Source organism: Dendrobates tinctorius, unplaced genomic scaffold (assembly GCF_039654945.1).
Source record: "Dendrobates tinctorius isolate UK_male_01 unplaced genomic scaffold, ASM3965494v1 ptg000016l, whole genome shotgun sequence".
NCBI classification, from domain to species: domain Eukaryota; kingdom Metazoa; phylum Chordata; class Amphibia; order Anura; family Dendrobatidae; genus Dendrobates; species Dendrobates tinctorius.
The window spans coordinates 72,985,678-72,999,366 of NW_027361684.1; the positions used below are offsets into that span (position 1 = coordinate 72,985,678).

The window sequence follows — 13,689 nt, forward strand, 5'->3', positions numbered from 1 at the left end:
AGCTTTATGTTTATTTTGAAAATTCATTGAACTTCATAAGTTAAAAAAAATTATAATTATTTGTGTATTCTATTATCAACTTAATTTGATATTTTCTCCATAAAAGTATTTGCTGTAGATTACCACAAAGGGGAATGATGACAAGAAATTCTGATTTAAAAAGGGTTGAAACAACTTGGAAATTCAGGGCCTGTGCATAGGTCAGGTGACAACTTGCTGATCAATTTAGGGGTTAGAGTGCTAAGATCATTACCAATCCCAAGAACAGGGTTGTGAATTTCCAAAAGGTTGGGTCACAACCTGCTGAACTGTTACAACACCTTTCAATAAATGGGTTAGTTTCTTGTAGGGTTGAATGTTAACACATTTCAAGCCCCTTCTAATTAACTATGTAGCATCTAATTTAGAATATAATTTACTATATAATTTATAAGAGCAGCTAACTAAAAATGCAACCCCCTAATCTACTGTCTTCTTCCCAATCAACAAGTAGACTGTAAGTCTGCGAGAGTAGGGCCCTATACCCTCTGTGCCAGTCTGTCATTATTAGTTTTTTTTTCAAGTAATTTACTTGCATTTGGCATGTAAACATCTTTTTCACACTTATGGAGTCAATGGTGCTGTAAAAATAATATACTGTGTATATTTATATATATATATATATATATATATATACAGTCATATGTTAAAGTTTGGGCACCCCTATTAATGTTAACCTTTTTTCTTTATAACAATTTTGGTTTTTGCAACAGCTATTTCAGTTTCAAATATCTAATAACTGATGGACTCAGTTATATTTCTGGATTCAAATGAGGTTTATTGTACTAACAGAAAATGTGCAATCTGCATTTAAACAAAATTTGACCGGTGCAAAAGTAAGGGCACCCTTATCATTTTCTAGATTTGAACACTCCTAACTACTTTTTACTGACTTCCTGAAGCACTAAATTGGTTTTGTAACCTCATTGAGCTTTGAACTTCATAGCCAGGTGTATCAAATCATGAGAAAAGGTATTTAAGGTGGCCACTTGCAAGTAGTTCTCCTATTTGATTCTCCTATGAAGAGTGGCATCATGGGCTCCTCAAAACAACTCTCAAATGGTCTGAAAACAAAGATTATTCAACATAGCTTTTCAGGGGAAGGATACAAAAAGCTGTCTCAGAGATTTAACCTGTCAGTTTCCACTGTGAGGAACATAGTAAGGAAATGGAAGAACACAGGTACAGTTCTTGTTAAGCCCAGAAGTGGCAGGCCAAGAAAAATATCAGAAAGGTAGAGAAGAAGAATGGTGAGAACAGTCAAGGACAATCCACAGACCACCTCCAAAGTCCTGCAGCATCATCTTGCTGCAGATGGTGTCACTGTACATCGGTCAACAATACAGCGCAGTTTGCACAAGGAGAAGCTGTATGGGAGAGTGATGCGAAAGAAGCCATTTCTGCATGCACGCCACAAACAGAGTCGCCTGAGGTATGCAAAAGCACATTTGGACAAGCCAGTTACATTTTGGAAGAAGGTCGGTCCTGTGGACTGATGAAACAAAGATTGAGTTGTTTGGTCGTACAAAAAGGCGTTATGCATGTAGGCTAAAAAACACAGCATTCCAAGAAAAACACTTGCTACCCACAGTAAAGTTTGGTGGAGGTTCCATCATACTTTGGGGCTGTGTGGCCAATGCCAGCACAGGGAATCTTGTTAAAGTTGAGGGTCGCATGGATTCAACTCAGTATCAGCAGATTCTTGACAATAATGTGCAAGAATCAGTGATGAAGTTGAAGTTAAGCAGGGGATGGATATTTCAGCAAGACAATGATCCAAAACACCGCTCCAAATCTACTCAGGCATTCATGCAGAGGAACAATTACAATGTTCTGGAATGGCCATCCCAGTCCCCAGACCTGAATATCATTGAACAACTGTGGGATGATTTGAAGCGGGCTGTCCATGCTCGGCGACCATCATACTTAACTGAACTGGAATTGTCTTGTAAACAGGAATGGTCACAAATACCTTCATCCAGGAACTCATTAATAGCTACAGGAAGTGACTAGAGGCTGTTATTTTTGCAAAAGGAGGATCTATGAAATATTAATGTCACTTTTATGTTGAGGTGCCCATACTTTTGCACCGGTCAAATTTTGTTAAAATGCAGATTGCACTTTTTCTGTTAGTACAATAAACCTCATTTGAATCCAGAAATATAACTGAGTCCATCAGTTATTAGATATATGAAACTGAAATAGCTGTTGCAAAAACCAAAATTGTTAAAAAGAAAAAAAGGTTAACATTAATAGGGGTGCCCAAACTTTAACATATGACTGTATATATTTATTTATACATTTCATAATGGGGCCTGATTCAGGTGTGTGTATTGCAGCTCTACAACCTGGACCTTCTTTGCTTTTCTTAAAACAAACTTAGATCCGCAAAGTATCCATTAATAACCTAAGACTGGTTGCAAATGTACATTGGCAGTATTAGAAACTATAATTTTATTTCAGAATATCTTTTGACTGTGCAAAATTAGTATTCTTCAGGATTTGGGCAGAAATCCTTGCCAAAGTATAATAGGAAGTGAAGGCAGTAGCCATTTTGAATAAACCTTGCAAATGCTCAGTTGTAATATTTAGACTCCTCTATTTTCCGCTCTCACAGCCTCACAACAATTGACTGCTCCCAGTCATGTGGCACACATTTGTGTGCATGGCTTAGATTAAATTTCTAAATTGGGTATAAACAGTCAGTACACAGTGGAAAATCTGAAAAACAGCCAGTATATCATCACTATGCAATGGGTTTTAAGCAATAAGTAACATTCAGTTGGCATCTTCTATATTATTAGCCATGACACATAACACAATACATTCTTTTTTTCTATAAGTGAAATATTATGAACATATATTTATTAGGGACATATCAAAGTTGGTAAAAAAGTAATGTAGGCCTTAGTTTGAAAGATCACATTGATACAAATGTATAACTATGTCTTTAGTGACTTATCTGGAAATATTTTAATGTTTTAATGACCACAATTATGAGCATAGCTTTCAAAAAAATGAAAACTCCGGAAATAGGTTAGTAGCCATCATCTTGGAGCAATGATTGAACATACCATTTTCTGGGTAAAATGTAAATCTGATGTACAAGTCTTTAAAAAGTTTATATACATTGAAACATTGCTTTTTCTTTCATTGAAACATCTTTTAGACAAGAAAATAAAGTGTAAATGTGCCTAGTGATAGGCATTGTTACAAGTTTACATATGACAGATCCTACATAATGGTTGAGACATCTAAATTGCACCATGAAGTTGTGATTGTATCATCTTTTGCTAAACCATTTTATTGTCATGGGAATAAAATGCTGGGGACCACCCACTCAGACACTGAAACTCAACTGATGCTTAAGAATTTATATGGGTTCTCTTGATGTGTGTCTCTCTAGGAGAACCAGAATAAGCTTTTAACAAGATGGTATAGAACATTGAAGCTTCTTTTAGCATATATAAGCTTTCAACTTGCAATATTTTCTGGAAATGTTGCAACAGGTTGGGAGTTATCTACATATACAGTCATGGCCAAAAGTATTGACACCCCTGCAATTCTGTCAGATAATACTCAGTTTCTTCCTGAAAATGATTGCAAACACAAATTCTTTGGTATTATTATCTTCATTTAATTTGTCTTAAATAAAAAAACACAAAAAGAATTGTCCTAAAGCCAAATTGGATATAATTCCACACCAAACATAACAAAGAGGGTGGGCAAAAGTATTGGCGCTGTTCGAAAAATCATGTGATGCTTCTCTAATTTGTGTAATTAACAGCACCTATAACTTACCTGTGGCACCTAACAGGTGTTGGCAATAACTAAATCACACTTGCAGCCAGTTGACATGGATTAAAGTTGACTCAACCTCTGTCTTGTGTCCTTGTGTGTACCACATTGAGCATGGAGAAAAGAAAGAAGACCGAAGAACTGTCTGAGGACTTGAGAAACCAAATTGTGGGGAAGCATGAGCAATCTTAAGGCTACAAGTCCATCTCCAAAGACCTGAATGTTCCTGTGTCTACCGTGCGCAGTGTCATCAAGAAGTTTAAAGCCCATGGCACTGTGTCTAACCTCCCTAGATGTGGCCGGAATAGAAAAATTGACAAGAGATTTCAACGCAAGATTGTGCGGATGTTGGATAAAGAACCTCCACTAACATCCAAACAAGTTCAAGCTGCCCTGCAGTCCGAGGGTACAACGGTGTCAACCCGTACTATCCGTTGGCATCTGAATGAAAAGGGACTGTATGGTAGGAGACCCAGGAAGACTCCACTTCTTACCCCGAGACTAAAAAAAGCCAGGCTGGAGTTTGCCAAAACTTACCTAAAAAAGCCTAAAACATTTTGGAAGAATGTTCTTTGGTCAGATGAGACAAAAGTAGAGCTTTTAGGGCAAAAGCATCAACATAGAATTTACAGGAGAAAAAAGAGGCATTCAAAGAAAAGTACATGGTCCCTACAGTCAAACATGGCGGAGGTTCCCTGATGTTTTGGGGTTGCTTTGCTGCCTCTGGCACTGGACTGCTTGACCGTGTGCATGGCATTATGAAGTCAGAAGACTACCAACAAATTTTGCAGCATAATTTAGGGCCCAGTGTGAGAAAGCTGGGTCTACCTCAGAGGTCATGGGTCTTCCAGCAGGACAATAACCCAAAGCACACTTGAAAAAGCACTAGAAAATGGTTTGAGAGAAAGCACTGGAGACTTCTAAGGTGGCCAGCAATGAGTCCAGACCTGAATCCCATAGAACACCTGTGGAGAGATCTAAAAATGGCAGTTTGGAGAAGGCACCCTTCAGATATCAGGGACCTGGAGTAGTTTGCCAAAGAAGAATGGTCTAAAATTCCAGCAGAGCATTGTAAGAAACTCATTGATGGTTACCGGAAGCGGTTGGTCGCAGTTATTTTGGCTAAAGGTTGTGCAACCAAGTATTAGGCTGAGGGTGCCAATACTTTTGTCCGGCCCATTTTTGGAGTTTTGTGTGAAATGATCAATGTTTTGCTTTTTGCTTCATTCTCTTTTGCGTTTTTTCATTTAAGACAAATTAAATGAAGATAATAATACCAAAGAATTTGTGTTTGCAATCATTTTCAGGAAGAAACTGAATATTATCTGACAGAATTGCAGGGGTGTCAATACTTTTGGCCATGACTGTACAGTGGAATATCATACATAAATATCCCTGATTTACATTATTCTTGAAAAGTGTGAAAGGGCCATTACTAAAGGAAGATTGCCTCTTTAAGTTACATCAGTCATTATCTTTCTTTACAGACTCTCAAAGGGATTAAAATAATTAATAAATACCAGATAGTTGTCAGTTGAATAATCAGTAAGCCAGCAGCTATTAATCTCTGGTCCCCCAAGATTCCTCTGGCAGTAGCCAATCTCTCAGAGAACAAAAGAATTAGCCATTGGAAACCCAATAGGATAGATCCTTCTCTCCCCTCATATAATTTATGGTGGCCTTTAGATAATAATAAAAGAATTACCAAAACCTATCAACATAATTTATATCTGTGTCAAAATTTCAAATTTAAATTTATTATTTTCAATCTTATCTCACAGTTAAAAAGGAGATAATATCTACCGGATACATTTACTAGGTGGGCAGATTAATAGAATACCATGTTCCTGTAAGTATGGTTTCATGGTTGTCCAACACTGTGCAAGTTTGTCCCTATTCACACAAAAATATGTCAAGCAGGCTAAAGCCAATCTTAACGCCTACTCTTAAGGTTCAATGTAATTTTTTTTATTAATTCCATATTTAATTTTGTACATTATTACTGCTATTTTTTCTAATTTATGATGCTCAGGGTATATGATTCCTTTATAAACTCTTAACATAAAGAATTGTACCCACGCCTTTATTTATTGATTCTGGGGTGTTTCCATCTGGGATGTTTATGGCATAATGGCAATTTTCTGAGTTCCCAAATAAATCAATGGAGAAAGCTGCCCATGTTTGGTCACCTCTCCATTCCTGCCAGACTATGCCTGGGCCCTGTTCTCCAGTTAGATTGTTGTCCTTTCTAAACCCTTGGCTAAAAAAAACTAATAAACTAATAATAAGTTACTATCTACTTATTGGTGATGTCACATATTGCATCACTTTACGTGACACAACTTGCTGTATGTTATGGATATCTAGCTGTATGTTAAAAGGAGGAAAAAAATTGACAATAATAGAGGGCCATGTATGCATACAAACAAGGTCATTATTATACCATTGATAAAGGTATAAATGTAGTAATAAAAAGTGGAAATATATACAAACAAAAAGAAAAATGAGAAAAAAGCAAAAAAATTATACATATTGTTTAATACACCATAGGTTTTGAAATATTGTTTAATAAACTATAGCTTTTGAAAATATTTCCATGTGTGTGTACGTGTGTCTGTGTATATATGTGTGTCTATGTCTGTTTGTGTGTCTCTGTCCATATGTGTGTCTGGGTCTGTATGTGTGTCTTGGTCTGTATGTGTGTCTGTGTCTGTATATGTGTCTGGGTCTCTATGTGTATCTGGGTCTGTATGTGTGTCTGTGTATGTATGTGTGTCTGGGTCTGTATGTGTGTCTGGGTCTGTATGTGTGTCTGGGTCTGTATGTGTGTCTGTGTCTGTATGTGTGTCTGTGTGTATATGTGTGTCTATGTCTGTTTGTGTGTCTCTGTCCATATGTGTGTCTCTGTCCGTATGTGTGTCTGGGTCTGTATGTGTGTCTGGGTCTGTATGTATGTCTGGGTCTGTAGGTGTGTCTGTGCATGTATGTGTGTCTGGGTCTGTATGTGTGTCTGGGTCTGTATGTGTGTCTGGGTCTGTATGTGTGTCTAGGTCTGTATGTGTGTCTGGGTCTGTATGTGTGTCTGGGTATGTATGTGTGTCTGTGTGTGTAAGTTATGTTTAAAAAAATACAATAAACATTAATAATGACGTATTACAAGAGAGCATGACATAGGTGCATGACCTGTAAATGTATATCCAAGTGATATCAAGCATAGGCTTGGAAATTGTTTTATCATGAATGACAAGCATGGTTTGTATTAATAAGAACTCAGGAATAGTAGTACAGCAAACAAAATGAGAACTATTAAAAGGTGACAGAGCTGAGTACATAACCCTGTCAAATGTGGGGATCGAAATGGCTCAGAGCATAAATGCTTTACAAACATTGCATGAGTGCACCTGAGCTGAGCTGTGACATAGAAGTGCTGCTGTTTGAAATGAGAGCTCCATATTGATCTGTGTGGCTTATTGCCAGTTACAAGCTTACAGCTAGCCTTTTATTAGAAGACCCTCCTGATAGGACATCTAGACTTGTAACCTAGAGCAACAAGTCTTCTCATTTTTAATTAAATAAAGAAAAAGCCACATTCAAAAATGACAGAGCAATCTGTTTGTTGGCTGACTGAAGAACTCCATTGTCTTCTCTGTGTTTCCAGGTGACTCTGTCACTATGAATGACTATGGAACATGGAAAGAAGATTGTTCTTCTTAAAAGCCAAAGGGGTTATATTGGGAAACTGTCAAAAACAGCAGTGCGAGTACTATGTTAAGTATGCAGAATCTACTTAGTCAATTAGTACAGCACTAAACTATTAAAATGTTTCCTCATAAGGTTTGTGTTGAATGTTTTCAATTAAGTACCCTCAATTAAACCCAACTACCCTACAATTCAGAGACACACCGATTATACCCCTGCTGCCTTCAACAAACGAGTGCCAAAACCTTAATTAAATTTAGTCAAAGTAGGAACCGATATACTGTAAATAATGATCAATGACTTGGGATCCATATTTCTAGAATTAATATTTTATACATTTTAAAATACAGGTATATAGAGTACTTTAAATAACCTTCATTACTTGCATTCACTTTCACTAAGCAATTGTAATCACAAGAAAGTTTAAAATAATTTTTAAGGAAATTGGTTCTAAAAAGAAGATAGCATGTGTATAATGGGATTAATCATTTGCTTAGCTTTGGTGTCATTCAATATACATTTTTCACATTACAATTTAATATAATCTTATTCTAAAAAATGCCTGAAAAAATACTGTAAATAAAATAATCACTTTTTTAGTTGTAAAAGATCTTTAAGGATTTTTATTTTTTATAGAAAATCATTCCTTATGTACTATATATGAAAAATCTGTGTTTTCATGCTCCATCATAGCATAGGTATCATAGCATACCTGTATAAAGTGTGCGAGTAATACCAGTAATAAAGGTCACATTCTGAAGGACAAAAATGTTACTACAGGGTCTTATGGCGTACAGTACAGCAATTGTTTCCAAGTCACTGCAAATACTGACATATTTTACCATACAGGGAAAAAAAGCAGATGTCTTTGACAATTATTTATTGAATTCCATTTGCATTTCTTGTAAGATTGATGTCCTGAACTTTAAGACTAATGGGAAATGCTGTAGAAGTGTGTTGGGAATAGCTGTCAATAATTTCATTGCAATAACATAATACCCTGGAATCCTAAGAACAGATTTCTAATTAGCTAAGTCAACACCTAATCATTCAGCAGATGACTGGATGTTCTAAGCAAGGGTGCACAAATATCTGAAAGATTTTAAAAACACATCTTAAAATGAGTATTTACTCAACGAAGGATTAGCATTTTTCCAATTTCTTTTTGTTTTAGAAATGTTCACGGACTCCATTTCCTTTAAAACGATCCTTAAAATTAGGATCAGAGCAATAAGATATGCTATCCATGTTTCAGCCGTTCAGTTCGTTTTTTTTTTCCAGTCGGCCTCTACCAGATTCGTGTATATGACTAGGAAGGCCACAATTGAATAATAGACGTCAAGAAACAGATATTGGACTTTACATATATAATAAATGACTCTCTCCAAGACCCTTTACTGCATATACATCAAACTATATCCTTCAAATAAGTGACCACTACAGACTATGGTGAAAAAGAAGTGTACATACTACCACCTTGTGGATTATTCTACAAAGAACAGATGTTCTTCCTTTCAGCTGCACAAGCTCCTGTTTGAGTTCGGGGATATAGAGAGCTTCAAATTAAGCACTGATATGGAAATAAATGTTTGCTAAAATATAAAAATACAAATTATTATAATTATCCACATTAGATGCAATTAATAATAGATCTGCCTTAACGCTAGGTGACAGAAAATTAATTGATCCGTAATATATGTAGCCCAAATTGCTTGGACTTATCTTTTCTTATAGGAATTAATTGTAGATTAATCTTGAAGCTCATATGGATTATTATAATCACTATTTGATCTCACTATGCTAATGTGACTTAAACAGCAATGCAGGGAAAGCTACAGAGAACTTTCGTAGAATAGGTATATTAGAAAGGTCCAGAAAGGATTGACCTCGGCTGAAGATGGTTTACTGTCACAATATGTGACAAATCCAAATAGAGAAGGTTGAGTAATGTCAATTTTCACAGTGGGTGGTTAATTACTGTCAGTGAAACCCATGATTTAGCTTCATATAATACTCGTCAAATGCCATTTTGTGAGTCACAAGGTCCATATGGCAAAAAATTTTCCAACAAGTAGCTGCAATGATCAATTGTAGATGCAAATAGGTACCCAAACAGAAAGAATAACAAAACAATCATCTCAAATATCCATTCCTTTCACAGAGACCAGAAATCCATGTCCTTCTCTTTGTTGGTAAATGCTTCCCCTTTATTTCTGTAAGTGACAAGGATCAATACAGCCATACCTGACTTCAAGCAAGGAAAAAAATTGCTTAAGAGTCTCAGAAGATCTTTCATACGAAATCTGAAGGGTCAAACATAACAGTATATGAAGGTGCTCCAGCCTGAGGTATTAACGTAATATGCTTCCCTTTGCTTTCAAAAGAAATCTATAAAGAAGGTGGTTGGTCGTTCCCACAAATTACGGAGTTACAGATATAAAAATTGTTGAAAACACTGTAATATTCTCACTTTTAATTTGGAATTCAGAATATCCTTTCACGAGTTCTTCAAATTGGGAAAACTCAGGATGACTAGTTCATTAGCCACTTACTAGATACCACTGCATGAAAGGTGGCAGAGAACCTCAAAGTCTCCTCTTCTTCTCTTTATAGTGTCATCAACACACACAGGCTTATATCTGCAAAACCAGATCAGCCATGGAGCTTTAAACAAGGTGGAGGGAGGTGTAGGGGATGGGGGGGATTTACCCATCATAGGTGGGGGTGGGGTAACCAATAGGTAGGTGATAATCAAGTTATGAGACAGAACTGCAATCTCCAATTTGACAGCCTGCACAATATCAGAAGTGATGTGAGTGCAAAATGAGCCGAATGCCTTAATGCACCAGAATTTGGCTATACATTATAGACCAGTAGCATAATTCGTCTTTATTTTTATTCCAGCGGATTGAAAAGCACGTTCTGTTCCATTATGCATTACACATGCAGAATGCCAAGCAATGTGTTGCAATAAGCAAGGTGCAGTCTAGCAATAAAATAACCAGCATACAATAGATTCCTTGCCCAAGCTTCTGATTGCAGAATAATACTTGTAATAATTCCATCCAGGATATTTAATCAAATCAAACAGCTAAATTGAATAACAGGAACCAGACTATGACAGGAACATAGTAATAAAAAAAAATCCCTGGAACTGCAACCTCATATAAGTCAAAGTGTATCAAATGATCAGATATAGTATCTCTGCTGCTACAGGATATGGCAACAATAAGAGCTGTTTCCTTTGGTTAACCAATATGTCAAATCCTTAGAAATGTATCTCCCTTCAGCCATCTAAGGAGAATGCTTCATTGTAATTCTGATTTAATATCTGCTCATCTTTCATTGTATATATGAGACTGATCGGCTACTTTGTATACACCACACACAATCATAGGCTTTTTTTTTCCAAGAGGCTACTGCAGCAAAATGATCATTACTGCCCAGAACACACATACTGTATATGAATAGGGGCACTGTGTGGAAGAGCACAAGGGAAAAGTATTGACTTGCAGCCATAAGGGAAAAGTAGTCACATAAAGGACTGCAGTAAAGCTTGAAATCATAGACATTGCTTAACTAGCATACAAAATGCATGTAAAAGTCAGCCCAGCACCTTACCTTGACAAAGCAGAGAGGCAGCTCAAGCACACAACATCTTCTGCTCAGCCAAATCCTGCAAAAAATGCAAATCCTGATCAAATGGCTCGATGCAAAGCAGGTCCCTTTTCACATCTGCAAATACATAGAGATATTTGTGGCAATCCAAGGCGGTCTTGCAGTCCAAAGGAATGTGAGAAGCTGAAAACAAAAGGCTGCCTTGACTGGAGGAGAAAAGCAGGAGCTGTATAGTGGTTCAGCATGAAAATTCATTACAATCAGTGTGAGCAGTGGAGGTTTTGCTAGTAAAGAGCTCTGATTGCCTATGCAGAGATGGAGAGAGACTGAGCTGCAAGAAAAAGAGAGATTGAGGAGGGAGAGAGGACCAGGCTGTACCAGTCAGTTCTCCCTCAGCTATTGGAGCAAACTGAATGAAATTTACAAAGCCAGCAGCCAATAGATTGCTGCAGCCTGCATCATCACTACAGAAACCATATCTACATCTACAACCTAATGCAAGGAGCTGCTAATTCTAGTGCAATTCAAATGGAACACAATCATCACCGTTGTTTGTGTCAAGAGGTAGTGTGTATGGTGCCTGGGGGCATATGGCAGCGTAGGCCTAGGGAAACTTACCTAGAGATTTCTTTTTGTGCTTAAACAAGTGGAAATTTGATGAAGGTGAAATAATATGTTTGCCATAGAAACCTATGTTAATACATATAAACTTCGCTCAATACGAACATCGTAACGGTAATGGAGACTGCATCGCCTTTAATGAATATATAAACCACAAATGTGCATGAATGCAACAGAAAACAGTGATAATGAAGTTTCACATTGATTGGAATCTTTTTCATTGATTAATATGACTGAAAGACAGCAAAATGCTATACAATCTAATAGTGTTAATGTGTTGTATTATCAAAATGTTAATAAAAATATTGGGAAAGAAAATAATTAAAATAGCAAAATATTCGGGCTCAAGTGTAGGTATGGTGTCTTAATTGTGCAATCCAAATCTTAATTTGTGACATTTTGGTCGACTTTGACCTTTATCCAACATTCACATAAACTTATGGACACAAGGATTAAGGAGAAAATGATTTTGTAAGAAAACTTGTTTGGTGTGATAAACATGGAATCAGTTTCTCTCCTATTCAGCTGACTGATGAAGGTCATGTTTTGACTGAAAAGTCTCTAATTTTTGTCTGGATATTTCTACAATAAAATAGCTTCCATGTTGATCACACCAAACTGGTGACAAGTTTTCTTACACACTGCTGACAGATTTGAATCCCACTTGTGAACCACCCCAGCCAGAAGTGCCATGTCAATCTTTCTAAAGTGAAAATGAGTCGGCACTAAGAGAAACGCCACCTAATTTGCTTGGAAAGTAGGTTGTCTTTCTTTTTGTGCTGCCTCATTTCTTCCTTAAGGTACTGTCACACTTAGCGATGCACCAGCGATCCCGACCAGCGATATGACTCGGTCAGGATCGCTGGTGCATCGCTAAGTGGTCGCTAGTGAGCTGCCACACAAGCAGATCTCACCAGTGACATAGCAGTGGTTGGGGGTCGCTACTTACCTATCGAGGCGATCCTGACGTCCTCCCGCCCGCGTCCACGCGTTGCTTGTCGGCGCCACAGGAAGCCCAGCAGGAAGCTGACGACGAGAAACAGTCCAGGACATTCTCGCGCCATCAGCGATAACCAGCTGGGAGCTGGTCGGAGGTAAGTATCAGACATAGCGATATCGCTAGCAATATCGCTATAACGTCACAAAAACCAGTGACGTTATAGTGATATTGCTAGCGATATCGCTTAGTGTGACAGGCCCTTTTATCCCTGTTGTCATACAGTATATTCATGTGCATGTCTGATAAAGGTGAAAGTCGACCAAAACATTACAAAGATATGCACACTGTTCTTTTGACCACCAAATAAAAATAATCTTTTTGCCCCATACTGACCTTTGGTAAATGAGGGAATGAAGGGAAAGTTTTCAGCTCATCAGTACTATATGCCCCTTGCTGGGTAAGTAGATCACACGGAGTCATCTCAGTCTTGAACGTCAGCCATGGATAGGAAAAAAGAAGAAAGAGGGATCCTCCAGCAATGAAACCAGTAAAACCAGCATAAAAATGTGGAAACTTTGCTAGAACTTTTGAAAAGATATAAAAACTGAACACCAACTGACACCTAGATAGACTAACCAGGTGTCGGTTGGTGTTCAGTTTTTATGTCTTCGCAAAAGTTCTAATAAAGTTTCTACATTTTTATACCGGTTTTACTGGTTTCATCTCTCTAGGTATCCCCTTTCTTTTTCATACCTACCATTGAGTGCCTGATATTTTGCTATTTTAAATTGATGGAGTGGAATCCTATCCGATCAGCAACATCTACCAAGGAGTGCCATATTTCCTCAGTATAAAATGACAAGGTATCCGACATAAAATGGGGACACAAAATTATCACCTAAGGCCACGTTAACATCATGTTTTACATAAGTATTTGTAAGCCAAAACCAGTAGAGGAACAGTCAGAGGAAAAG

At 37.3% G+C, this 13,689-nt stretch overlaps 1 protein-coding gene across 2 annotated transcripts in view; it reads right to left on the reverse strand.

Annotated features, from left to right (window-relative positions):
• NLGN4X (neuroligin 4 X-linked) overlaps nucleotides 1–11,545 on the reverse strand; it is a 488,795-nt gene extending 477,250 nt beyond the window's left edge. For both annotated transcript variants that reach the window (XM_073565962.1, XM_073565961.1), the window contains exon 1: nucleotides 11,158–11,545. The gene's annotated coding sequence lies outside the window, so the exon portion shown is untranslated. The remainder of the gene's footprint in view (nucleotides 1–11,157) is intronic.
• Nucleotides 11,546–13,689: the final 2,144 nt, after the last annotated feature.